The following is a 26,871-nucleotide window of genomic DNA, read 5'->3' as shown; positions in this document are numbered from 1 at the left end:
ATTGAGACTATTATTTTGACACAAAGATCTTATCACTTACACTCTCACGTACTGATTGCAATATTTGCATAAATCTTTGAGAGTAGACACTAACACTATATTGAGCTTATCATATCTTATCATTCGGTAGTGTGTTGATTATATTGGTACATATTAGCTTGAGTAAGAAGCATTTCCGTGTATGCAAAATTTTATAAAAATTTGTTGTATTCCAGGAACGGACCTAAAGAGGGAGACTAGCCCTGTTGAATAGTCCCGAATTGGCTTAGACCTGGTAAAGATAGCTAGGTGCACCATCCTGGTAAGGTGTAGGTTGAGGTCAGCCTCATTAATTGACCTAGTTGTGTACGGTGCCGCTCCACCCGTTAAGTGAGCCTATAGTGTAATCCTTGTGCGGGTGTGCCAAGGCGGGGACGTAGGCAGTATTGGCCGAATCCTGATAATATATCATGTGTCTGTTTATATTTTCAAATTTTATATTCCTACACGTGTATGTTATAGTGTGAATGATGCGTATGATTTAAATTTCCACATATTATATTTATTTGCATATTTGGGCTTGCCTAGAAAGACCCTAGGTTTTGAAATACTACTAATATCTGGTTTAACCTAGGAATAATTTTTAAAATTCCAATTCACCCCCTCTTGGGAATACACCAAAACTAACAATTGGTATCAGAGCCTCATTGCACTAGGCTTAACAGCTTTTGTAAAAGATCGCAATGGCTCACGTTGGTGTATCCCCATTCAAAGAGGGACGATCACCTTCTAGTCCTCCATTGTTTTGTGGTATCGATTACACTGCCTAGAAAATTAGAATGAGCACATTTATAAAATCAATGAACTAGAGGGCCTGGCAGGTGATTGTGAAGGGAATTTGTATGCGTGTAAACGAAAATGATATTACTTTGATGCATGCAAATTCATATGCCATGGATATGCTATATCTTGCATTAGATTTCTAATATTTTGGTTGAGTTTATGGCATGTACAAGTGCTAAGGATATCTGGAATGAACTCAAAAGGAAGTATGGAGAATCCTGGGAGAATGAGACCACTACTCAGGAAGTGGTAAATGATAGGGTAATTGCATTAATAGAAAGAGAGGTATATGTACCTATCTCAGCCTCTGTAGATGATTTTGTTGCTGAATGCTATGATTTGTAAAATGCTGAATCCTCTGTTCAATTTCATGATAATTCTGTTAGTGATGCATGTGATGATTCTCGTGGAAAATATTGCAATATATTGTATGTTTAATCATCTGTCAAACTTTGTGATAATACTGCAAATGATTCATGCGATATTTATTGTGATATAACTTATAATGAATCATCCATTGTTTATGTTAATGTTGCTGCATACAATGATTCATTTGTTAATGTTTATAATAATTCTTGTAATGAATCATGTGCTGAATTATATGATAAGAGCATGTCCATATATAGAAAACTAGAAAAGGCTTCATCTAAACTACATAAGCTTCTAGGTAGGATATCTAAATAGAAAATATTTTTGAAAAATGAAAATAGAAGGTTGGCAAAACAATTAAAAGATCTAAGAAAAATATCATGCCACCTTAAAGAAGAAGAAGATTGTGAAAGTGTTGAAAATCATCTGCTTAGAAAGAAAAACTGAAGACTATTCTGAAATGATTTTCAAACCCTCTTGTGAAAAGAATAACAATGATAAACCCTTGGAAGTTAAAAAGAAAAATATTTTCATAAAGGGTTCATGTTATGTTTATCAAGCCCATAGTCATGCCTCAATGAGCAAAAACAGAATAAATAAGCATAATTTTTTATGTATATTCAATACCTGCTTATTTTGCAAAACTATGTGGCACTTATGGTTTAATTGTTTACTTAGAAGTGCCATAGGTTTAGAAAAAAAGAAATGAAATAGATAATCAGCAAAGTAAACTCAGTAGGATCTAAGGAAGATCGGATTCCAATAGAAATTACATAAATATTTTAATCTTCCTTTAGTTTCTAGGTTTAGGGGTTGTGATGACTGTAGGTATAGGAAGTGGTTGGGGCTTAAAATGAAAATTCTTAGTATATGTATTTATTATAGACTATTGTCATACTAAAAATCATAAGATTAGCAAGCAAATTCGAAAATTGAATAAAATCCTCTTCCAAATGGACTAGGCCCCATTGCAAGGTAAATATTTCCAAATGCTTAACTCATGCTTAAATATAATACTTTAAGTTAAGCCACTATTGTCCATTGCACAAAATTGAGTGTTAGAGTTCCATCTTATATCATATATCACTATACCCTAAACTCACTCTTGAATATGAAAAGCCTAAATCAAAATCAAGTCATCACTCTAGGCTTAAAGCACTATTGATCATAAATGATTAATATATATTAAGTGTGCTTTTCATAAGACATCTTGCTATAATCAAGATTAGAGGCAACCACTAAGGGATTCAAGTTTTATTGATTAAATCAAAATATTCCGTTTGAACTTAAAATATAAGAATCCTCTTTTTTTTGGTTTATCTCATCCATAGGAAATCTTTACCATACCACAATCACATCAAGTAGAGATTTTGTCTATTCCTTGGTTTGTATCCTTGTTCCAAATTGTAATCATATCTTAAGGATACTCTCCAATCACCAAAGAGCATTGTTCAAGAAATATCATATATTTCATGATGCTCTTTTCCAAAGTAGTTGGACATATTCACTTGCACGAAAATATTTTGTATATTGTCCTACTTATCAAAATACTCTCCTGAACTTAATAAAGATTTAATCGTTAAGAGTATTTACGTAAACTTCCATTCACAAACTCTCAATTATTAAAATCAAATCTTTAATAACTTCAAATGATGTTGAATGGCTAAATTGGTCGCCTAGGTCCTAATCTTGATGAACGTGTGTATCTCAAAGTGACCTATGCACATGTAGTTATCATTCAAAGCCATTCAAACTTGGGCCTGTCACGTACTAAAAATCATAAGAAAATAGGCAAATACTGGCTTAGTTCACTTAAAGAAATATCTATTGTGACTTTTTGGTCCTCTAAGCCGAAAGCATTTAAAGTCAAGATATATCATTGAAATTCTTATAACACTTGGCTGAAGAACCTAAAAAATAAGAAAAGACATAAAATAAGTTGAGCGCATAACTCAGGGGGAGCATATGTTCTTTTATGGTTATATAAATTAAAATGCTCTCATATTCTTATATCATTTATATCTTAATGCCTTAATGAATAACCGCATTGCACTCAACTCATATCTATCCCCTGCTCTTTACTATTCATATTCTTTAATGGATAGATTATATTTTATGAATTGTTGATTATTACTGGATTGCATGCTTGTATTGAAAGCCTCCTACATGGCGGATGCAGTTGATGTGTATTGCATGCTGGTAGTGATTATAGGTTCTCGTGTGCCTTGAACTGAATTATAATTTGCTTATTTGAACCTATCAGGTACATGTTTTAAGGGAAAATGTCTGATTTACAGACGGCATGCTGCCAAGATTTCGATAAAAATTTTCCCAACATAAAACCTTGTAAAAAATGATTATAATAAAATTAAATTCAAAATATTTTTTGAAAGGATGAGTGAAAATTAATTAAATAAATAAACTTCATCCTAGCATAATCATCAAACATTTAAAGGAGCTCAGCTCCATCCCTATAGAAATGGCTCAAAGAACTTATACGCATCATTTCGCTTTTTGAATGTCGAGGCTCTTCTGAAATCCTTGAACATTATATCTTGTGCTTAAAGGCTTATAATTTGATATGAAATGTTCTTGGGTCATGAACATTATTGCATGCCTTAATATATACTCTCTGATGCATCTATGGTCTATAGGGGCAACTATACTAATCTTATGACAAATGTAATTGACAAATACTTAGTATAGTTGATTTTAAAAGATTTGGATTGATGGCTTATACTACTAGGTGTAATGAAATAATTCTCTACCTAGTATAAGCAGCTTATTGCATCTAAACATGAATTCAATTTGAGAGGGGGAGCATCTAAAACAAAACTTTTATCCTGTTTTGCTCACTTGCACTTTTTAGCTTATATCTGTTTGTGAAATCATGTGTGGCATGTGCTTAAATGTAATGTTCTTATTGAAAATCAAAATTTGAAATGTGTTGATTTGCCACAGTCATTTGATTTGCCATACGATCTTGCATTTGTTTGTTAATATCTTCTTTGGATCCATATGGTTATGATTCTGGTTATATTTCAATTTGTGTGCTTAATTAACAAACTAGAAAAATGTTGCTTGCTTGCATGATATTTATTTATTTATTTTTGGCAAGTAACCCCTAGTACTTTAAGCAAACATCATAAGGGGGATATATATTTACATGTATATACATATATATTTATTGTAATACTTTATGGCAAGAACTAATTTCAAAACTAATTTTTTTTTCTCTATTGCCTCATTATTATTATTATTATATACATATATGGTTTTAAAGTCACACAACTGGTTCAGTAACTACACATAATGCATGCGAACTAGTTCGACTGTTTTAATGCTCAAATCTTCTTTTTGGTATCATATGTCATATGCCTTTAACTCATATCTTCCACGGATCTTATGATATGTTTCAAGTGCAATAGTTTGTGTATGTTTATGGTCTAACCTTGTTTTCATGTCATTTAAATCATTGAAATGACTGGTTATATAATTTGTGTGTTCAATTGCTATACTTCATACTTTGTCATTCATTGTGCATTGTATGATTATATTATCTTTTTGGATGCTAAAAGTAATAATTCTTGATCATACTGGACTGTTTGAGTTTGTAGTTGTGGATAAAAGGTTAATCTAAAACTCAATCAGGTCATTTTTATACAAATATTCTTTTGGGAAATGTTCTATTTTCAAATGGCATGCTTCCAAAATTTTTAAAGATTTCCCAAAACCATATTTGTATTTGAATGATAATTATTTTTTATTTGCCTATATACTTAAATGATTTATCAAAGCCCTTTTTGCTGTTGCCAAAAGGGCGAGAATTCGGGAAGTATTTGTCATCATCAAAAAGGAGGAGATTGTTGACCCTATGGGTCACCCGATTTTGATAATGACAAATACTCTTTGTATTTGATGACTTTCAAGTTTATGTGCATGATTATACTAACTGGATTATATTGATTGCATGCAACAACTTAAAGAAAAATGAAGACCCCGACATATTTGTTTATTATAATATATATTAATTTGGGTCTATAATAGTAAATAGGAAAATGGTCTGTAATAATTAATATCTTGCTTGCATAGTAGGATAAATAAGCTTAAGACCATAGATGCCTTAAGGGATTCGGTCGACCGACGCCAGATTTTTAGGGCATATGCTCAAGGGCCTTAGATCGACCATAGGGCCTATAATATTGCATGAAAATGGTCTCCCATAATCTTAGTGTTGATTATCATGTGAAGAGGGGTAATTTTATAAGAAGAAAAAGACCGAAATGCACAAAAAGGGCATGTTCGGTCGACCGAACTTCAACACGCAGAAACCGGCAGTCGACTGACCAGAAACATATCGGCAAGCCCTGGTTGACCGAACCTCCCTGGGGTCAACAATTGACTCTTCGATCGACCGACTAGAAAATGAACTCCAACGCTCTGGTCAACCGAACATCCTTCGGAGAAGCTCCAATCGCCTGGTCGACCGAACCTCGTAGTTCAAATTGATCCGATCGACCAAACCGCGCGGATTTGAAAAATCGCCTTTGATACCTTAAGTACGGTCGACTATCTTTCTAGTTCAAAATACTCCCAGTCAACTGAACCCAAAAACTCGGTCAATCGAACCTTAAGTTTGATCGACCGATGCTCTTGGGTTGGCGATATTTACCGAAGTTAAAACACCTTTTAAAAATTATTAACCTTAGTTAAACTTTTCCTAAAATGGCTGATATGTCCTAAACGAATATATTTTTGGGGAATTCTATATATACCCCCTTATTTGCAAAAATTAGACAAGGATTAACAATCTTAATTAGAAAAAATCCTCTGGAATTCAAAAAATCATACTTCCATTTTTAAGCCTCCTACACTCATTCTTACTCACTTTTATCGCTTAAATCTCTTTGTAAGTGTGCTTGAGTGTTCTTCTCATAGGCTTTAGTTCTCTCCAATGTTCTTGATTGATTGCGATTATTTTATTAGAGAGCAAAACTTAAAGTTTCCTTAGGAGACTTTGTTAATAAGTCTTCCTTAGGAATACTTCATTGAACCTTTGAGTTTTGCATTGTCATTGCAATATTCAAAGATTTCACATTGGATTTTGATTGCTAAAATATTTTACAAATAATTTTAAGAAATATCTCTTGTGCTTATCTTTGAGAAATATATTTTGAGATATTTGCTTGAGTGATAAAAATCTTTGTTGCTATATCTTGTGAGTGAAATTATTTTCTTGATACAAAGATTAAATAAATTTTTTATAAACCATTTTTTAATATCTCTTGTGGTTTATTTTGAGAAAAATATTTGTTGAGATATTTGAAGTGTGTTTGTGACCATTATTGTTGTATTGTGATTGACACTATTATTTTAACATAAAGATCCTATCACTTACACTCTCACATACTGATTGTAATATTTGCATAAATCTTTGAGAGTAGACACTAAGACTACATTGAGCTTATCATATCTTATCATTTGATAGTGTGTTGATCATATTGGTACACTTCAACTTGTGTAAGAAGCATTTCCATGTACACAAAATTTTATACAAACTTGTTGTATTCCAGGCACAGGCCCAAAGAGGGAGACTAGCCTTGTTGAATAGTCCCGAATTGGCTTAAACCCTGTTAGGAAAGTTAGATACATCATCCTGGGAAGGTGTAGGTTGAGGTCAGCCCCATTAATTGACCTAGTTTTAAAAATTCTTTGAAATTTATTTACCAATCAATCCTTATTTGAATATTTAACAAATCAATTGCAGGGATTTAAGACTGAATTAAATTTATTTTATCAATGAGTTCTTTTTACCCAATTAAGTGCATGTAGAGTTATTCAACATACACATGCAATACGAGTAATGAAATGTAGTGTGGAAAGTAAAGAGATAAGGGAAGAGTGAAGGAAAATGTGATTTTACGAGGTTCAGCCAACCCAGCCTACGTCCTCGCCTTGAGCAACCCGCTCAAAGATTCCACTATAATCCCTGCTCCTTAAAGTGGCATCCGCTACTTACAAGAGGTACAGATTCCTCCTAATCTGCTGCTTACAAGAGATACAGCTCTCTCCTCAAACCTGGTTCACAACCCGAACCTTAATTACAATTTAATCTGCAAAACACTCAATGTTGCTTCTATCAAAGCTAGTAAGTACAATTGAAATTCCTAATACATAATCATATGATGAAACTTGAAGCTTAGAATGTATGAAAATGATACAATCGTTTTATGAATGATATGCTTCAACACACAATTTCCCTTTTTACCAAAACCCCAAGTAATGATATTATTAAAAACTTTGGAGAAAATTTGGGTTCTAGTTCACTTTGCAAAAATGCATGAATATCTAATGTGAACTCATCAAAAGTTTTATCTTGAATATTATATCAATCAAAATCACAAAACTTTCTTTCAAATATTTAATCACAACACGATCCTTGTAATATCCAAATCTATATATATGTATAATATGACTTCCAACAATCAAAAACTGAATATAAAGTTTTCCAAAGAAAATATCCCACAATAAAATAAATATTTATGAATACCAAGAATATTTAATCAAGTGTTTTAATATATCTAAAATACAGATTCTTTAACTGAATACACACCTGAATAAAAACTATTTAACCAATAACGAAACCCTTTATCAAGTAGTGAAATTATCCAAATAATCTATATGAAAGTATACTCACTATCAATCACTCGCTTATTTGAAATAAGAAGATATATATATATATATATATATATATCAATCAAGCAAATCAGTTTATATGAAGAACTCTATGAAAAGAAATATCAACGTGTAGATCGATTTACCAAACCTCAATACTAAAATGATTCCATAATGATAGCTAGATTGCTTTTTGACAAACGAGATAACCTTAGCTCAGATTCGATGTAAGAATGTTGAAATCCAAGGTAAAGGTTTCAGCAGTGTGTTCAAAGTTGTGCTAAACATGCAATCTCTACAAAAGGTTTGTTCTCTTCTCTTCCAAAAGTCTTTGCTATAGCACTAGGGTTTAGATGATGTATAAATAGGTGCATTACCCTTAGAATCAATCCTAACCGTTGGATTAAAGAAATAGCTCGCGTCTTCTTTCATTAAAAAATAAATTTTTAAACTTTCCGTAGGCTCAGGCAACTGAGGTTAAAGGCCTAGGCGACTGAAGTACTTTAGAGTTTCGAAAAATTAACCTGGTCACAGGGTCAGGGGACTGAAGTTGAGGATCAGGTGCCTGAAGTGACGAGTTCAGGCGACTGAAGTTGAGTTTAGTCTACTGAGGCGTCTCAGCCAGGTTCTGTGTTTCACCATTAATTCTTCATGCGACTAAACTTAATCTTCGATCTCCTGAACAAATTCTTCAGGTGACTGAACGTTGAGTTCAAGCTACCGAAGTTTCTATTTCATGAATTTTTCTTTATATTTTGAAAAAACTGCTTTGCTCTCTTTCTTGGCCCTTTTATAAAAATATTTCTCGGGATTTTAAAAATATTTCTAAGTCCATAAAAGTCCCTTAATGATGTTTGTTGGCCTTACAAGGCTTAATATCTTGTTATCTTGTTTTGATGCTAACAAACGAGTGGAATTTAACATATTTGTGTGAGTAATGTTGTTTCAGGGATCAAATATGATGAAAGCAAAGTCAAAGTGCTCACAAGAATCAAATGAAGCTTAAAAGAGTCAAAGCATGGATTTAAAGATGATATATTAAAACTTGAAGAATATGAGGGCATGAATGATTTATTGAAAGCCAAGGAATGTTAAAGTCAAAATATCCAAATAAAAGCAAAGTGAGGAAGCTCAAAGAATATGAAAGCTTGAAGAAAAGATGGACTCAATCCAAGGACAAAGCATGAAGACTCAAGAATCTAAAATGTTAAAGTCTTAGAAGTTTTCATGTAAGTACTTTAATGTTTAAAATAACGTTTGAAATATTTTGAAGATCTTAGGTTAACTTCTTAGACCTAGATACCTTTTAAAATACTTGGAAAATATTTTTATAAGGTCAAAAATTATTTTAAAAGGGTTAGAATCATTTTTGGAATGAAAAGCACAAAAAAGAGTTCTTCCAAATGCTGTTAGTTTTTATACAGTTGCATTAAGGTGAATTTTTACATATCAAAATTTCATTATTTTAAAATTTGTTCGACATGAAAGTTTTAGAATTTTCTCTTAGCTTTATTTTTACACCAAGAACACCTAATTTGTAGTTATACATAAAAATTTATGGCCAAAACACTGAAGCAGTGTCACTACTGTTAGACATCTGATCACTGTTCACAGGAGGGACTTCAGATGACTAATCAAATGACCTCAGACGTCTCAAGATTAAGTTCATACGTCTGAATATTTTTTGGACAGAATATAAAGAAGGAAGTAGTAGTTCAGACATCTGAACTCGCGACTTCAGACGTCCGAACACTGTTCAATGCGCAAATTTTTTAAATTCTAATATTTTAAAATATAGCCGTTTGAGCTCTAAACTTTCTAAAATTTTGGGAAACACTTAAAGGAAACTTTTGCAACATGGAAACAATTTTTAAAGCCTATAAATACATGGTTTTTCAAATCAAAATACATCCAAGAATTGAAAAATCTGTTTTGAGAAGCTGAAAGTACTCTTGTTCTTCCTAAGTTCTCTTGGTCACTCATTGAAAAACTCTTTTGCTAAGATATTCTGAAATGCTAATCCTTCCTCCTCTGAATTCCTACTACTTAATCCTCATCTAAGAATGATATTGGTGAATTCTACGCTTGAGCTTCATTGTATTTTATATTGATATTTTACATTCAAGTATATAGTACTGAAATTGTACTAACTTGCTCTTTGAGAGAGTATATTTGAATGCAGATCTTATCTTGTGTTTCTTATAGTTCTTTGACGTTCCAAGGGTTGTTTGGATCGTTGGCTAAGCAAGGGTACATTGCTTAAGGAGGCAAGCTCTAGCCTATGTAAGGAGTGACCAGAACGAGGGAATATCGTTTGGAGAAGGTGGGCTCTAACCTTAACCAAGGAGTGTTGTGATCAGTATTGTTCCACCCGTCAACGAAACTGAACTAGTGTATCCTTTGGTGGTTTGCCAAAGGCGAGGACGTAGGCTGGGTATAAGCCAAACCTCGTAAAAATCACCGTCTCATTCTCTCTTTCCCTTACTCTTTATTTTTAGTGCATATTTAAAATTGCGTGGATGGTTTAAATTTGAAAATCATATAAACTACATATATTTGGAAATCAAACAAACATAAGGTTTAATTTTGATTTGGGTTTCGGAAACCGAAAAAGAGTACGTTGGTTACACCATATCTTGCGAAAACCATACGGGAGTACATTATTGGTTAACATCCCAAAGATAAATTTACCAAGAGTTTAGTTGAGTTCTAATTATTGAGAAGAGTGTAAATATTGTGTTGATTGAATGTTATATTGCACATCATATTGAAGAAGTAAAACCATATATACAGGGCTTACAATTTCATATCCAGGGCTAACAACAAAAGGTATATTGTGATTGAATAGTATAAAAGTTTGAGATTGATTGGATAGTGTTTGTATTCCAAGAGTGCTAAATCTTGAATGATTTCATCGATTTAATAATGCTGCAGTGAACTTATATTTGATAAATAAAGTGTGGTTGTGTTGGTGCGGAGATTGTGATTAATGAATGTTTCATTAGCTGTGTGGTTGATTAAAGAGATTAAGTTGTGTGATTGATGAAATTAAACAAACAAGTTAAAGAATTGGTTAAAAGAAATAAAGAAGTTAAGAATTCTTAAAAGAAGTTAAAAGAAAGTTTTAAAAGCCAATTCAATCTATTCCTAATTTCAATGTTCATGAGATGCATGAGTCCTAAGGTCATTCTAGTTTATGATTTGAGTCTCAAATTAAATCATATGAAAATGTAAATACATGAAATCTAAGTACCCATTCGCATGACGTTCTTGGACTTGTTACTTGCATCTTCATTCTTGTACTCTTTGAGTTCCATGGATGTTGCCCAAATATGTATGCTTTATCCTTCATGGCCTCTATGACTTATTATCCTTCCGTGCATGCTTAATATAGTTCATGTTCACAATCTCAATGCATAGATCAAATACCAAGTGATTTGTAATTATCAATAATCCTAATTCAATTAAATCAACACTAAATAAAATATTATTTTAACATTTCCTAGGCCGATAAATTGCAAATAAATAATTAAATTCTCAAACATAACCAATTTCCTTATTTCCCCAAATCACACTCTCGCTTTGGAGTGATGCTTAGGAAACCCAAATTGAAAATTTACTTTAACCAAAACGACGACGGTCGAGACTAGGACCCCATGGTGATGCCCAATCATCGATTTAGCGAAAGTTCTGAGGAGAAATTGAGTAAACAGTGAGGATTTACCTTTCCCCAAGAGTGGTGCCTATGCCGCTCCCATGACAAATCCGCTCTAATAAAAATGTCGGTGGCAGAGATAGGAACCTAGCGGTATCTTTGGTTTTACGATCAACTAAATATCTGTCAAAAATTTGAGATAGAGAAGCAGGGACGAAGGAAGATAGAGGGGGTGTCTCTAGGCTTCTGTTGATTTCCTAAGGCTTCCTCAAGAAGATTCACTTCCTATATTATATATATATACTGTCGCGACGTCCCGGGAGCGCGTGTGCCCCGGGCGGCGAAATTAAAAATCAATTTTAATATGGTGTGGAAAAATATGGATGTCGGAGTCGCCACTAACCTTTAGTGCGGTTAGAACACATGATTACTACCCCGTTAGGGGTAGAATCAGTCTACATTACCAGAGTTGGGGTCGGGAGTTCGGTTACGCGAGGGGAAGGTACTAGCACCCCCTACGCGCCCGTTCTTACGAACGGTACCTAATTAATTTGAAATTATCCCTAAGTCAATCTAACAATTCTTTAAATTACTCCTTTTTATAATTTTATAAATACATAGGGAAAATAAATAAATAAATAAATAAATATATACATATATTCCCTCAGAGCTTAGGGTACGTGATGCCCAAAGGCTCATACCCACGCAATAAAATCATAGGGATTAAAATCAAAATTATTTAAGAAAATACGCTCCCACATTTTAAAATTGTAAGTAAAAGTTTTATAGGAAAATATTAGTATGGGAGGTTTTAATAATAGATATAATAATTTAAACATAATAAATAAGTAAATAAAATAGTAATAAACTAGAATATTAGGATACCAAAATACATACTAATCAACATATATAATAGAAGCTAAAATATCTAACATACCAATAATAGTAGAATATAAACAATAATATAGACTAAGATAATGAGCAAATATTAAAATACTACATGTGCGTTATAAACAAAAATACTTAAACATACCATAATACACATAATTACGATAATAATAATAATAAATATCCACAAATAATATAATACGTAATAGATTACTATAATACTATATATACTAAACATACCATATAATAGCATGATACCAAAACACAAAGAATATTACCCAAAATATTAAACTTACCATAATAATTAATACCTTGTATATTAACATACTAAAAATATAATAATAATATATAATATTACCTAAAATGTTATATTACTAAATGTACACGGTCACCTAAAATACTAAATTAAATGTATAATGCTACTTACAATTCTAAGTTGCTAAATATAAATATCATTTATTCAAATAAATATTATAGCATTAAAAATTCCACAACAATGTTATGAACACGACAAAATGTTAATACAATCGTATACAAGAAATAAATAAATAATAAACAATAATGAACATCAATATATACGCAATAGCAATATATATACAAAATAACATTAAGAAGAAAAAAAAAATATATATATAAACAAATTACAAAAACATCACACGTGCATGTGTGTGTTTGCGTGTGTGTGGACAAGTTGTCCAAGAGATGAAACTCAAAGAAATTAATCAAATCAGTAAATATTAACAAGGGAGAGTTAGAAACAACCGAGTAAGGTTTCAGATTGATCAGATAAGAAATCGCCGCTCGATTGGCTTCATCTAGTTGAATGCGCATACACCGACGATTCCACTGCTGCGGCGGTGAGACAGCTGTGTAATAAATTAAAATGAAATTGTAAAACTCAAAATAATAATCTGAATGGTTAGAATTAAGATAAAAGGGTCAGAAACAACCTGGTAAAATTTCGTATTGATCGAATAAGAAATCGCCGCTCGATTGCCTTCGTCTAGTTGAATGCGCAGACGCCGATGACTCCACTGCTGCGGCGGTGATACGACTTTGCAAGAAATTAACACAAAGGGAGAAAACTCAAAAGACGAATCTGAACGGTGAAAATTAAGAAGAAAGGGTTAGAAACGACCTCGTAAAATTTCGCATTGATCGGATAAGAAATTGCTGCTTGATTGGCTTCGTCTAGTTCGATGCGCAGACACTAATGATTCCACTGCTGCGGCGGTAATACGGCTGTGCAAGACATTAACACAAAGGGAGAAAACTCAAAAGAAGAATCTGAACGGTGAAAATTAAGATGAAAGGGTTAGGAAACACCTCATAAAGTTTCGCATTAATCGGATAAGAAATCGTTGTTCGATTGGTTTCATCTAGTTGACTGCGCAAACGCCAACGACTCCATTGCCGCCGCACAAGACTGCAAGGTAAGATTTTTCTTTCTTTGGTCTGTGCCTCCTCTCCTTTGGCTTGGCTATGCCCCCCTTTTATAAAAAAAAATTCTGTAAACCCTAAAAAAAACTTCCTTTTGATTTTATTTTCTTTTTCTTTCTTTTTTTTGCTTTTACTATTATGGTAATAATGAAAATAGTAATAGTAATAATAATTATTATAATAATAATAAAATCAATAAGGTAATAATAATAATAATAATAAATAATTGTAGTAAAAGTAAAAATAATAAAGATACTATCAATAAAATAATAATAATAAGACTAGTAATAATAATAATACTAATAGTAATAGTAAAAATGACAATAATAAAATAATAATAATAATAATTATAGCAAAAAATAAAAATAAAAATAAAAATGAAGTAATAATAACAATGTAAATAATAATAATAATAATAATAATAATAATAATAATAATAATAATAATAATAATAATAATCATATCGGGCCTGGATAAAAATGGGGTGTCTACATATACTTTAACCAATATATATATATATATATATATATATATATATATATATGTCATATTATTTATTTAATAAATCAAATTTAATAATACTTAATTAATTAATTAATTCATACTAATTATTATTATTATTGTTATGTCTTTAGAATTACTCCAATTCATACTATTTTCCGGGATGTTACATTCTCCCCTTTTTAAAAGAATTTTTTCCTCGAAATTCACTACCTAATAATTCTATTTAGATTCTCTGAACCACCCCATACACATATTCCAATATACTTTATAACTATAAATAATTACATTAATCTAAAACCAAAAATAATTATTACTTATCTCATAATATAAATTTATATCATGATCCTGCACCGCGGTAATGTCCACACTAGTCGGAATACAAATATTAAGCTGAAAAATCAATAAATGTCGAAAACCGGAGTCAGTGCTTAGAAACATCACCGTCAAGGGATTTACCATGGTTTTATAAAGCTAACTACTTTTTCAGAAAAATACAAAAGACCATCAAGGGATTTCTACCCCCAAACTTATGAAAAACAATTCAGAATTCCTAACAGTATCTTAGTTTACTCATCCCTTTGCTTATTGCAACTCAATCCTATACTCTAATATTAATCCATCCTAGAGTCTGCAGAACCCAAAACCTAATTCTCTGATACCAAAATGTAACCCCCCCCCCGACCCCGAAAACAGGGCCCAGTGCGTTATTCTGAATAAACATGCTCTGTGGCGCCCCAAACCCGCCTTGTGGGACCGGGGTACCTCGTCATTAATTCATGTGAACCTGATACTCAATTCAATCATGCAGCAAAAAACATAAATATAATCTTCAAACAATAAAATACCAAAGTTTCTAACTATAACATCCCAAATAATCCACCCTTTAGCCTGCATTTACATATATACACACATATCTCCAACATGCAATATTGACGTCCATTCATAACTCAGAAAACTTAAAACATAAAACATAAAAATTTAATACAGTTCAGAAATATCATCAAGCTTATACCCTCTCTTTCTAACTCAAAAAATACTATAACAACCCCGAGCTCTCTAAGCTCGATCACGTGAAGGTCCTAAAAAAGATGAATTTGTATTTGGGTGAGACACATCCCAGTAAAGGAAGAAACAATATATTAAATCAGCGTATGACCAACATAAGGTTTGCAAATAACACATAAAATCATCATTTGCATTTAATCATAATTCCGAAATCATTATCTGTTCCCAATCAAACACATGTAAACTATTTTACCAATGAGATTTCCTAAGGTTTGGGGTGATTACCCGCCCATACAAGTAGCACCCCTCTGCTCTGATACTTTAGGCAACCAATAGTCACAACTGAAGCATATCAGAGCACTTACCTTACTTAGTAAACCCTCAGGTGAAAAGGTGATCTCGTACTCATACAGTTCATACAAAGGTTTACCAGCAAAGGCTCCTGAGAATAAGGAAATCTACCTGCCCACACAAGTAGTTGCCCTCTGCATTAATACGTTATTGATTACACATCAAAAATAGGGTAATTCGACATTTAAATTCATGCATTAAAGGTCATAATTTTAATTAAATGCTCGAGTATGTCCATCTTTTTAATCAATGAGTTCATTCGAAAATTATCCTCTTTTTTTTTTAGGAAATTTACGGTCATTTGTGTTTTAATATTGCAAGACAATTTTTGAAGATCAAGATTGAAATTTAAAATGTACAGGAAGCCAAGCATGTACTTGTACGTTGTTGTGTTCAGAAAGAGCCGCGTACATGAACCAAGAATCAAGTAAAGATCCATGAGAATTAAATAAAGAAGTCATGCAATCCGTGCGCATCGATTGAGAATCTACACGCCGAAAGTCCCCTTGGACATTTAACGGAAAGAAAATCAAGAAGAAAAAAATATACATGTGAACATACATATATATATATATATATGTGTGTGTGTGTGTGTGTGTGTGTGTGTGTGTGTGTCTATTGTGGAAGAGGGCCGTGTTGGGCTTGAATCAAAATACAAGGTGGGCTACCAGCTGGAAGAAAACAAATAAAAAAACAACAAAGCAAAAAAAACAAAAAAAAAAAAGGGGGTGAAGTCGTGTGTGTGTGTGTGTGTACAAGAAGAAAGAGGCGTTGGAACCCATGGGCAGTGCTGGGAACCCGTGGGTACTGCTGGGCGCACAAGGGCAGCCCAGCATGTATTGTTTTGGAGGCCAAGAAAGGAAATAGGAAGAGGGGAGCAAAAGAAGGGGTTTTTGGAGGTCTTGCAAGGGGAGCCGTGTGAGAGCATCTGGGGCTGTTTTTTGGGGTTTGTGCGCTGCTGCAAGGGGAGCCTTGGAGAGCAGCTGGGGCTGTTTTTTGGGGTTTGTGTGCTGCTGCAAGGGGAGCCGTGGAGAGCAGCTGGGGGTTGTTTTTGGGTTTGCGCACCGCTGCAAGGAGCAGAAGACAGCAGCTATTGCTGCTGTGTGTGAGAGCACACCTAGGGCCTTCTTTCTTTCTTTCTTTCTTTCTTTCTCTCTCTCTTGCTACTCCTTTCTCTTTAAATAAATAGTTTAGTTGCTTATTGTTTACTTTATTATTAACTAAATAGATGTTTTGATGTTGAGTTTGAAGTGATTATGACATTGAGTATTTATATTTATAGTATTGTTGAGTTTATTAATCTTTCTTTCAACTTGTCTCTTTACTTTGATGTTTGCCTAAAGATTTTGTTTGAGTTTTAATGTTGAGTTTAAGTATTAATTTTTACGTTGTTATTTCAGTGATCTATTAGGTTAATTTAATTTTTTTATCTTTTTGTTTTTTATCTTAAATGTTTTAAGATTGAAATAATTAGTTGTTTTAATTTGTTGTCTTTCATTTTATTGATGCAATGAGCAACCATGGAATTAATTTGACCCGAAAATTGTGGATTGCGAGCATGAGTGGCTAGGTTCGGTAACTCGGGTTGTGGGTCAATGTCGTTTGTTTTCCATGGTTTATTAGTTATCCTAAGAAATTATTGTTAAACTTTTATTTGGTTAAAACCGAATATTGAAGGCATCGTTGATAAATCGCTGGCTCTTATTTCTTGTTTTGTTGTTGACGATAGGCACATCAAAACCTTGATTTATTCTAGCATTTTAATCAACTAATTTTTACATAAAATTCGGTTGATGCTAAATGAGAGTTTTTATTTTCTTCCGTTTGGATGTGATTAATTTACTCGATCTTTTGTAATAAAATTTCATCTTATTAATGCGTTGATTGGATTAACAAGAAAAGGAGTAAGGCCTAGGAAATTAGCAAACGGTGGAAGCAAACAGACGTTGAACCCGTAACCCGAGTGTTTGGTAAAATTTTTTCAGTTAATCTATTTAGTTTTGGTTGCGTTATTAGATTTACATTTTTGGAAAATTGATAAAATTTCATTCTCATTTTGATAGTTTACTCAAGCATCTCCCACTTTGTTTACTATTTTCAAAATCATAAAAGACCAAAAAGATTTTCTACCCACATTTTACTACAACAGGATTTCACTAAACTTTCACAAATACTTTGATACTCAGTGGTCCCTGTGGAATACGATCCTGGACTCATCCTTGATACAACTTGACACTTCTACACTTGGAATCATAACTCAGAATGAGTCAAGTCCGGGGATTAATTGGTGTCATCAAAGTGTTTCTCAAATTTCAGAGAGGGTATTTATAGAGTTGTGAACGTCTTCACAGCCTGGGTGATATCTACTTTCTCTCCTTTGGCCTGTTTGATTTTATTTTTGTTTTATTTCTTTTATACTGATTTTGTATGTTTGGTTGGGCTAGAGATAACACATTTAGACTGGTTAGGACAGACTCATCCATCTCATTATCGAGTGCACCTATTTCACTTGAATCACTTGAATCATCATCTGACACTCATAGCATCATGGCTGAGAATGAACATCATGATAGGGAGAACCCTAATAGGACACTTAGAGAATATTTGCAACCTGTTAGGACCAACACCACATCCTGCATTATTCTACCTTTGAATGCAAATGCTTTTAATTTTAAACCTAGGATGATTCCATTGTTACCTCATTTTCATGGCATTGAATCTGAAAAACCAATATTTGCATATTAAAGAGTTTGAAGAAGTGTGTTCCACATTCATGGACAGAACATGCACTGAGGAGGTAATAAGACTGAAATTGTTTCCATTTTCTTTAAAAAACAAGGCAAAAACCTGGTTGAATTCCTTAAGACCAAGATCCATTGGGACTTGGTAAGAAATGCAAACTGAGTTTTTAAAGAAATTTTTTCCCATGCAAAGAACTAATGCTTTGAAAAGACAAATCATGAACTTTTGCCAAAAGGATGTGGAAACATTTTATCAATGTTGGGAACATTTCAAAGATCTCTTAAATGCTTGTCCTCACCATGGATATGAGAATTGGAGGGTAATCAGTTTTTTCTATGAGGGGTTGCAACCAAAGATGAAACAATTTGTAGAAATAATGTACAATGGTGAGTTTTTCAATAAAGAGCCTAAAGAAGCTTTTGACTATTTTGATTATTTGGCTGAAAATGCCCAATCTTGGGATGTCTCTAATGTGTATGATAGATCTGAAAAACAAAAATGTATTAGTGGGGGTGGTAAGTATCAATTGAAAGAAGTTGATGATTTGAATGCTAGGCTTGCATTGATGTCTAAAAGGTTAGATTTCATTAAGCTTAAGAAGGTAAATGAAATGCATGCTTTACCATCATCTTCTGAAAAATGTAGCATATGTGAGGATCCAAGGCATGTGACTGATGCCTGTCCAACTATTCCTGCTTTTAAGGAAGTTTTGCTTGATCAATCTAACCCAGTGCATATGGTTTCTAAGAATTCTTCTGGACCTTATTTTAATACTTATAATGCAGCTTTGAGAAATCATAAAAATCTCAGTTGGAAAAATGACCAAGTGGGGCCATCTATGCAGGGACCAAGTCAATATAATCCTTATGCAGCTACTGGCCAAGGCTTGGGACCACCTCATTTTCCAAATCAGTTGCCCTCAATGCAGAGAAGAGGAATGGAAGACTCCATACAGCAGCTAACTATTAGCTTGCAACAGTTTATGCAGAGTTAGAGCACGATCAACAACCAGAACTCTCAAGCCTTCAATGACATTAGAGGGACTCTCACTAGAGTAACCACCACTTTGAGTAACCAGGAGAAAGGAAAATTTCCAGCTCAACCCCAACCCAATCCACAAGGGCACAGTCAATCATCTCAAAATATTGGTGAAGGAAGCAACGTGAAATCAGTGAAAGCTATTACAACTTTGAGGAATGGTAAGGTTTTGGGTGACCCTGCCCATGGTGCAAGAAGTTCAAGTAAAAATGCTAACCCTCCTCTTGATAGTGGTGAGTCAAGCACTTTAATTTCAAATAATGATGCATACCCCATACATGCACCGTTTCCACAACGTTTACTTTCTTTGCACAAGGATAAACAGCATGCTGAAATCCTAGAAATTTTTAAGCAAGTTAGGATTAACATTCCACTTCTAGATGCTATAAAACAAATTCCTGCTTATGCTAAATTTCTAAAGGATTTGTGCACTGTAAAACGCAAATTGAATGTGCAGAAAAATTCCTTCCTCACTGAGCAAGTTGGTGCCATTATTCAAAATCACACACCACCTAAGTATAAGGATCCCGGGTCACCTACTATTTCATGTTTCATTGGAAACTCTAAGATAGGGCAGGCCTTGCTAGACTTAGGTGTGGGGGTTAATTTGCTACCTTATAGTGTGTATGAACAATTGGGGCTAAGGGAATTGAAAACCACAACCATTATTTTGCAGCTTGCTGATAGATCCATAAAAATTCCTAAGGGTATTGTTGAGGACATCTTGGTCCAAGTGGATAAATTTTATTACCCTGTGGATTTTGTGGTCTTGGATATGAAAGTGTCATCCCACGCAAATTCTTCACCACCTGTGATTTTGGGAAGACCATTTTTAGCAACCTCTAATGCTATAATCAATTGTAGGAGTGGTGTTTTAAAATTAAGTTTTGGAAATATGACTTTAGAACTGAATATCTTCAATTTGTGCAGGCAACCTCAAGGACATGAAGACATTCAAGAAGTCAATTCATTGGAATCCTTAATTGCAGATACTCCTTGGTTAAATTATGATTGTGATGAGCAGTGGGAGGATTTAGAAGACTCTCTTGATTTAACTGAGTCCATTGATCATTTTTCTTCTCTCTGTGCTACAGGTGATTCAACTGAGATGCAATGGAAGCTCAAATTTGAACCACTACCGTCAATACAAACCCCAACACAACCATCCAATGAGAAGACACCAGTGTTAGAATTGAAACCACTGCAGCCGGAGCTAAAATATGCCTACCTTGGACCAGAGAACTCATTCCCAGTGGTAATTTCTGCATTGTTGACCCCTGACCAAGAAAGTAAGTTGTTGAGAATTTTGACACAACACAAATCAGCCATTGGCTGGTCCATTTCTGACATTAAAGGTATAAGTCCTCTCATTTGTACACATAGGATATATTTGGAAGAGGATTCAAAACCCTCTAGAGAGATGCAAAGGAGACTAAACCCCACAATGAAGGAAGTGGTAAAAAAGGAAGTCTTGAAATTGTTAGACATAGGCATCATATATCCAATTGCTGACAGTAAATAGGTTAGTCCAATACAAGTTGTTCCAAAAAAATCTGGTATAACTGTTGTAGAAAATGATAAAGGAGAATTGGTGCCTACTAGAGAGACCACAGGCTAGAGGATGTGTGTAGATTATAGGAAATTGAATGCTGCCTCTAGGAAGGATCATTTTCCTTTGCCTTGACTAGGTTTTAGAAAAAGTGGCAGGGCATGAATATTGCTATTTTTTATATGGATTCTCTGGTTATTATCAAATAGAAATAGCTCCAGAGGACCAAGAGAAGACTACCTTCACTTGTCCCTTTGGAACTTTTGCCTTCAGGAGAATGCCATTTGGGCTATGCAATGCCCCAGCTATTTTTCAAAGATGTATGTTAAGTATTTTTAGCAACTTGATTGAGGACAGTGTAGAGGTATTCATGGATGACTTTTCAGTTTTTTGAAAAACATTTGATGCATGTTTGTCTAATCTGCAGGTTGTTTTGAAAATATGTGAAGAAAAGCAATTGTTGTTAAATTGGGAAAAATGTCACTTTATGGTCCAACAAGGAATAGTTTTGGGGCACATTGTATCCTCTCGAGGCATAGAGGTGGATAAAGCTAAAATAGACTTGATTTCAAATTTTCCTGCACCTAAAAATGTGAAAGATGTTAGATCATTTTTAGGGCATGCCAGTTTTTATAGAAGATTCATAAGGAATTTTAACTTTATCTCTAAACCTCTTTGCAAACTTTTGATGCATGACGTTAAATTTGAATGGACCCAAGAGTGTCAAAATGGTTTTGATGAACTGAAAACATGTCTCACCACTGCACCTATCATTCGATCTCCTGACTAGTCACTTCCTTTTGAATTAATGTGTGATGCAAGTGACTTTGCTGTGGGAGCTGTTCTTGGACAACGAAGAGATAAACTGCCATATGTTATATACTATGCTAGTAAGACTTTAAATGTTGCACAAAAGAACTATTCCACCACAGAAAAATAACTACTAGCTATAGTATTTGCATTGGATAAGTTTATATCTTATCTTCTTGGTTCTTCTGTCATAATATTCACTGACCATGCAGCTCTAAAATTTCTGCTGTCAAAAAAAGACACTAAGCTAAGACTGGTAAGGTGGATACTTCTGCTTCAGGAATTTGATCTCACAATAAAAGATAAAAAGGGAGTGGAAAATGTGGTGGTGGATCACCTTTCTCGGCTTCAACTAGAAGTTTCTGAGAAGTTTTCTTTAATTTCTGATTATTTTCCTGATGAACAATTATTTGCATTTGAATCTTTACCATGGTATGCTGATATTGTGAATTTCTTGGTCACAGGGAAAACTCTACCTCGTTGGAATGCCCAGGACATCAGAAGGTTGAAGGCTGAAGCTAAGAATTTCTTTTACGATGATCCTTATCTCTTTAAATATTGTTCAGATCAGATCATTAGGAAGTGTGTGCCTAACAATGAAATTTCTGGTGTTTTAAATTTTTGCCACACAGAAGCTTGTGGTGGGCATTTTTCTGCTCACAAAACAGTGGCTAAAATTCTTCAAAGTGGGTTTTATTGGCCAAGTATGTTTAAAGATGCTTTAAGTTTCTATAAAGCCTATAAACCTTGTCAAAAATTAGGGGGAATCACTAGGAGAAACATGATGCCTTTGCAACCTATACTAGTGACTGAAATTTTTGATTGTTGGGGTATAGATTTCATAGGACCATTTCCTTCTTCTTATGGCTATTTATACATTTTGTTTACCGTTGATTATGTTTCTAAATGGGTTGAGGCAGTCCCTTGTAGAACTAATGACCATCAAGTGGTTATAAAATTTTTGAAATAAAACATTTTTGCAAGGTTGGCATGCCTGAAGCCATAATCAGTGATCAAGGCACGCACTTTTGCAACAAACATGTTTTAGCCTTATTGAAGAAGTATGGTATCCATCACAAAATCTCTACTTCTTACCATCCTCAAACCAATGGACAAGCTGAATTAGCAAATAGGGAAATTCAAAACATCCTTGAGAAAATTGTTAACCCAAACAAGAAGGATTGGTCTTTGAGATTGTATGATAGCGTGTGGGCCTATAGAACAGCTTTTAAAACCATTTTGGGCATGTCTCCATATAGATTAGTGTATGGTAAGGCTTGTCATTTGCCTGTAAAGCTGGAACATAGGGCGTATTAGGCTATTAAACAATGTAATTTTAGCATTGATGACGCTGGTTGTGTGATAAAATTGTAGTTATTTGAATTGGATGAGCTAAGGATGGATGCTTACAACAATTCTAAATTGTCTAAGGAAAGAATGAAGAATTTTCATGATAAACACATTCAGCGTAAGAATTTTGAGCCCGACCAACAGGTGTTATTGTACAACTCTCGACTGCACTTGTTTCCTGGTAAGTTAAGGTCTCAGTGGAGTGGACCTTTTGTGGTGAAGACTGTTTTTCCTTATGGTGTTGTAGAGATTCTAAATCCTCACAATGGTAATGTTTTTAAGGTTAATGGTCAAAGGCTCAAGCCTTTTATTTCTAACTTTGCACCTGAGGAATCTATTCTACATTTGCTTGATCCCACTTAGTATAGTTCATTTTCTTTCCTTTTCTTTTATGTTTTTTTTTTCTTTCATTTATATTTCTATTCCTCTCATTGTTTTCCTTTGTCCTTTAGTTGTTATTTCTTATTTCCTAAGATTGCACTCTTTTCAAAGCTATTCAGGTACTTCTTTTTCCTCTCTCTTGTACTTTTTCCTTTACTTCTCTATTCATCTTACATCTGTTTTGCTTTACGTTTAACTGCTCTCTTGGCTAAATTCTTTCATTTCTCCTACATCATTGAGGACAATGCTACATTTTAGTTGGGGGGTGGAAGAGAAATTACCCTGTGGTTTGCATGCTTTAAACATATGTTGGTTTACCTTGGGAAAATACTGTTATGGAGCTCAAAGCATGCTAAATTCCTCATTTGTGAACGTTACATGCCAATTTTTTTTCCCTTGAGGATATAGAACATGTAGGATGTAGTGCAATCAAAAAGGTTTAAATCAAAAGAGATTTTTATCCATTTCACTTAGTTTCATCCAAGGGAAGGAGGTTGAAAGTCTTACTACACACATTACACAGGTTAGAAAACTTAGAACAACTACCTTAGACCATTTTTGGTCGATATACACTTCAATTGTTTGGGACTCTAATGAACCAAATCCTAATGGCTAAAAAAAAGAAAAAGGGATTTGAAGCAAATGAAAATAAGAAACAAGCCAGGAATTGATTGAAAAAAAATATATCAAAAAAAAAAAAAAAAAAGAGAAAAGAGGGAAGCAATTGTGTATTGGAAAGGGCTACCTATTACCGGGGTCCTAACTAAACAAAAAAAGTGGGTACCTTTTGAAGCGTAGTAGCGTGAAAGCCACCTTTGTACATTTATGCACTGGAAATGGCTACCTACTACCGGGGTCCTAACTAATCATAAAAAGTGGGTGCCTTTTAAAGTGTAATTATGTGAAAGTCGTCAATACAATGGTTTTGAATTAGAGTAAGACCGTGCGATTGTCTTAGACTAATTGTTGTGATTGAAACCGTAATGCCTATTGGTAGTCAATTTTGGAATTCTGACCATTTCTTGTACACATAAGCTGTGTTACACTCCATTACCTTGGTTGAGTTACTAGATGGTGTATAAATTTTTCAGTTGATACTTAACTTGGGTTAATCAGTGTCCTGTGTTCCTAAACTCATTGAGCATATTTTTCATGGCATGTGATTTTCATAAGTATTGGAATTTTAGTTGTCACTCCCTTGGTTTGAATGCATTCACGTTATTTGCTAGAGACTAACAAAACGTTAGTTGGGAGGAGTGATTACACGTCAAAAATAGGGTAATTCGACATTTAAATTCATGCATTAAAGGTCATAATTTTAATTAAATGCTCGAGTATGTCCATCTTTTTAATCAATGAGTTCATTCGATAATTATCCCATTTTTTCGAGGAAATTTACAGTCATTCGTGTTTTAATATTGCAGGACAATTTTTGGAGATCAAGATTGAAATTTAAAATGTACAGGAAGCCAAGCATGTACTTGTACGTTGTTGTGTTCGGAAAGAGCCACGTACGTGAACCAAGAATCAAGTAAAGATCCGTGAGAATTAAATGAAGAAGTCATGCAATCCGTGCGCATCGATTGAGAATCTACACGCCGAAAGTACCCTTGGACATTTAACGGAAAGAAAATCAAGAAGAAAAAAATATACATGTGAACATATATATATATATATATATATATGTGTGTGTGTGTGTGTGTGTGTGTGTGTGTGTGTGTGTGTGTCTATTGTGCAAGAGGGCCGGCTTGAATCAAAATACAACTTGGGCTGGCAGCTGGAAGAAAACAAAAAGAAAAAAAAAAACAACAAAGCAAATAAAACAAAAAAAAGGGGGGGTGAAGCTATGTGTGTGTGTGTGTGTGTGCAAGAAGAAAGAGGCGCTGGAACCCGTGGGCAGTGCTGGGAACCCGTGGGTACTGCTGGGTGCACAAGGGCAGCCCAGCATGTATTGTTTTGGAGGGCAAGAAAGGAAATAGGAAGAGGGGAGCAAAGGAAGGGTTTTTTGGAGGTCTTGCAAGGGGAGCCGTGTGAGAGCAGCTGGGGTTGTTTTTTGGGGTTTGTGTGCTGCTGCAAGGGGAGCCGTGGAGAGCAACTGGGGGCTGTTTTTGGGTTTGCGCATCGCTGCAAGGAGCAGAAGACAGCAGCTATTGCTGCTGTGTGTGAGAGCACCCCTAGGGCCTTCTTTCTTTCTTTCTTTCTTTCTTTCTCTCTCTCTTGCTACTCCTTTCTCTTTAAATAAATAGTTTAGTTGCTTATTGTTTACTTTATTATTAACTAAATAGATGTTTTGATGTTGAGTTTGAAGTGATTATGACATTGAGTATTTATATTTATAGTATTGTTGAGTTTATTAATCTTTCTTTCAACTTGTCTCTTTACTTTGATGTTTGCCTAAAGATTTTGTTTGAGTTTTAATGTTGAGTTTAAGTATTAATTTTTACATTGTTATTTCAGTGATCTATTAGGTTAATTTAATTTTTTTATCTTTTTGTATGTTATCTTAAATGTTTTAAGATTCAAATAATTAGTTGTTTTAATTTGTTGTCTTTCATTTTATTGATGCAATGAGCAACCATGGAATTAATTTGACCCGAAAATTGTGGATTGCGAGCATGAGTGGCTAGGTTCGGTAACTCGGGTTGTGGGTCAATGTCGTTTGTTTTCCATGGTTTATTAGTTATCCTAAGAAATTATTGTTAAACTTTTATTTGGTTAAAACCGAATATTGAAGGCATCGTTGATAAATCGCTGGCTCTTATTTCTTGTTTTGTTGTTGACGATAGGCACATCAAAACCTTGATTTATTCTAGGATTTTAATCAACTAATTTTTACATAAAATTCGGTTGATGCTTAATGAGAGTTTTTATTTTCTTCCGTTTGGATGTGGTTAATTTACTCGATCTTTAGTAATAAAATTTCATCTTATTAATGCCTTGATTGGATTAACAAGAAGAGGAGTAAGGCCTAGGAAATTAGCAAACGGTGGAAGCAAACAGACGTTGAACCCGTAACCCGAGTGTTTGGTAAAATTTTTTCAGTTAATCTGTTTAGTTTTGGTTGTGTTATTAGATTTAAATTTTTGGAAAATTGATAAAATTTCATTCTCATTTTGATAGTTTACTCAAGCGTCTCCCACTTTGTTTACTATTTTCAAAATCATAAAAGACCAAAAAGATTTTCAACCCACATTTTATTGCAACAGGATTTCACTAAACGTTCACAAATACTTTGATACTCAGTGGTCCCTATGGAATACGATCCTGGACTCATCCTTGATACAACTTGACA

This window comes from Malania oleifera, chromosome 1 (genome assembly GCF_029873635.1).
Source record: "Malania oleifera isolate guangnan ecotype guangnan chromosome 1, ASM2987363v1, whole genome shotgun sequence".
Classification (NCBI taxonomy): domain Eukaryota; kingdom Viridiplantae; phylum Streptophyta; class Magnoliopsida; order Santalales; family Ximeniaceae; genus Malania; species Malania oleifera.
Note: the sequence above shows the minus strand (reverse complement) of the source record.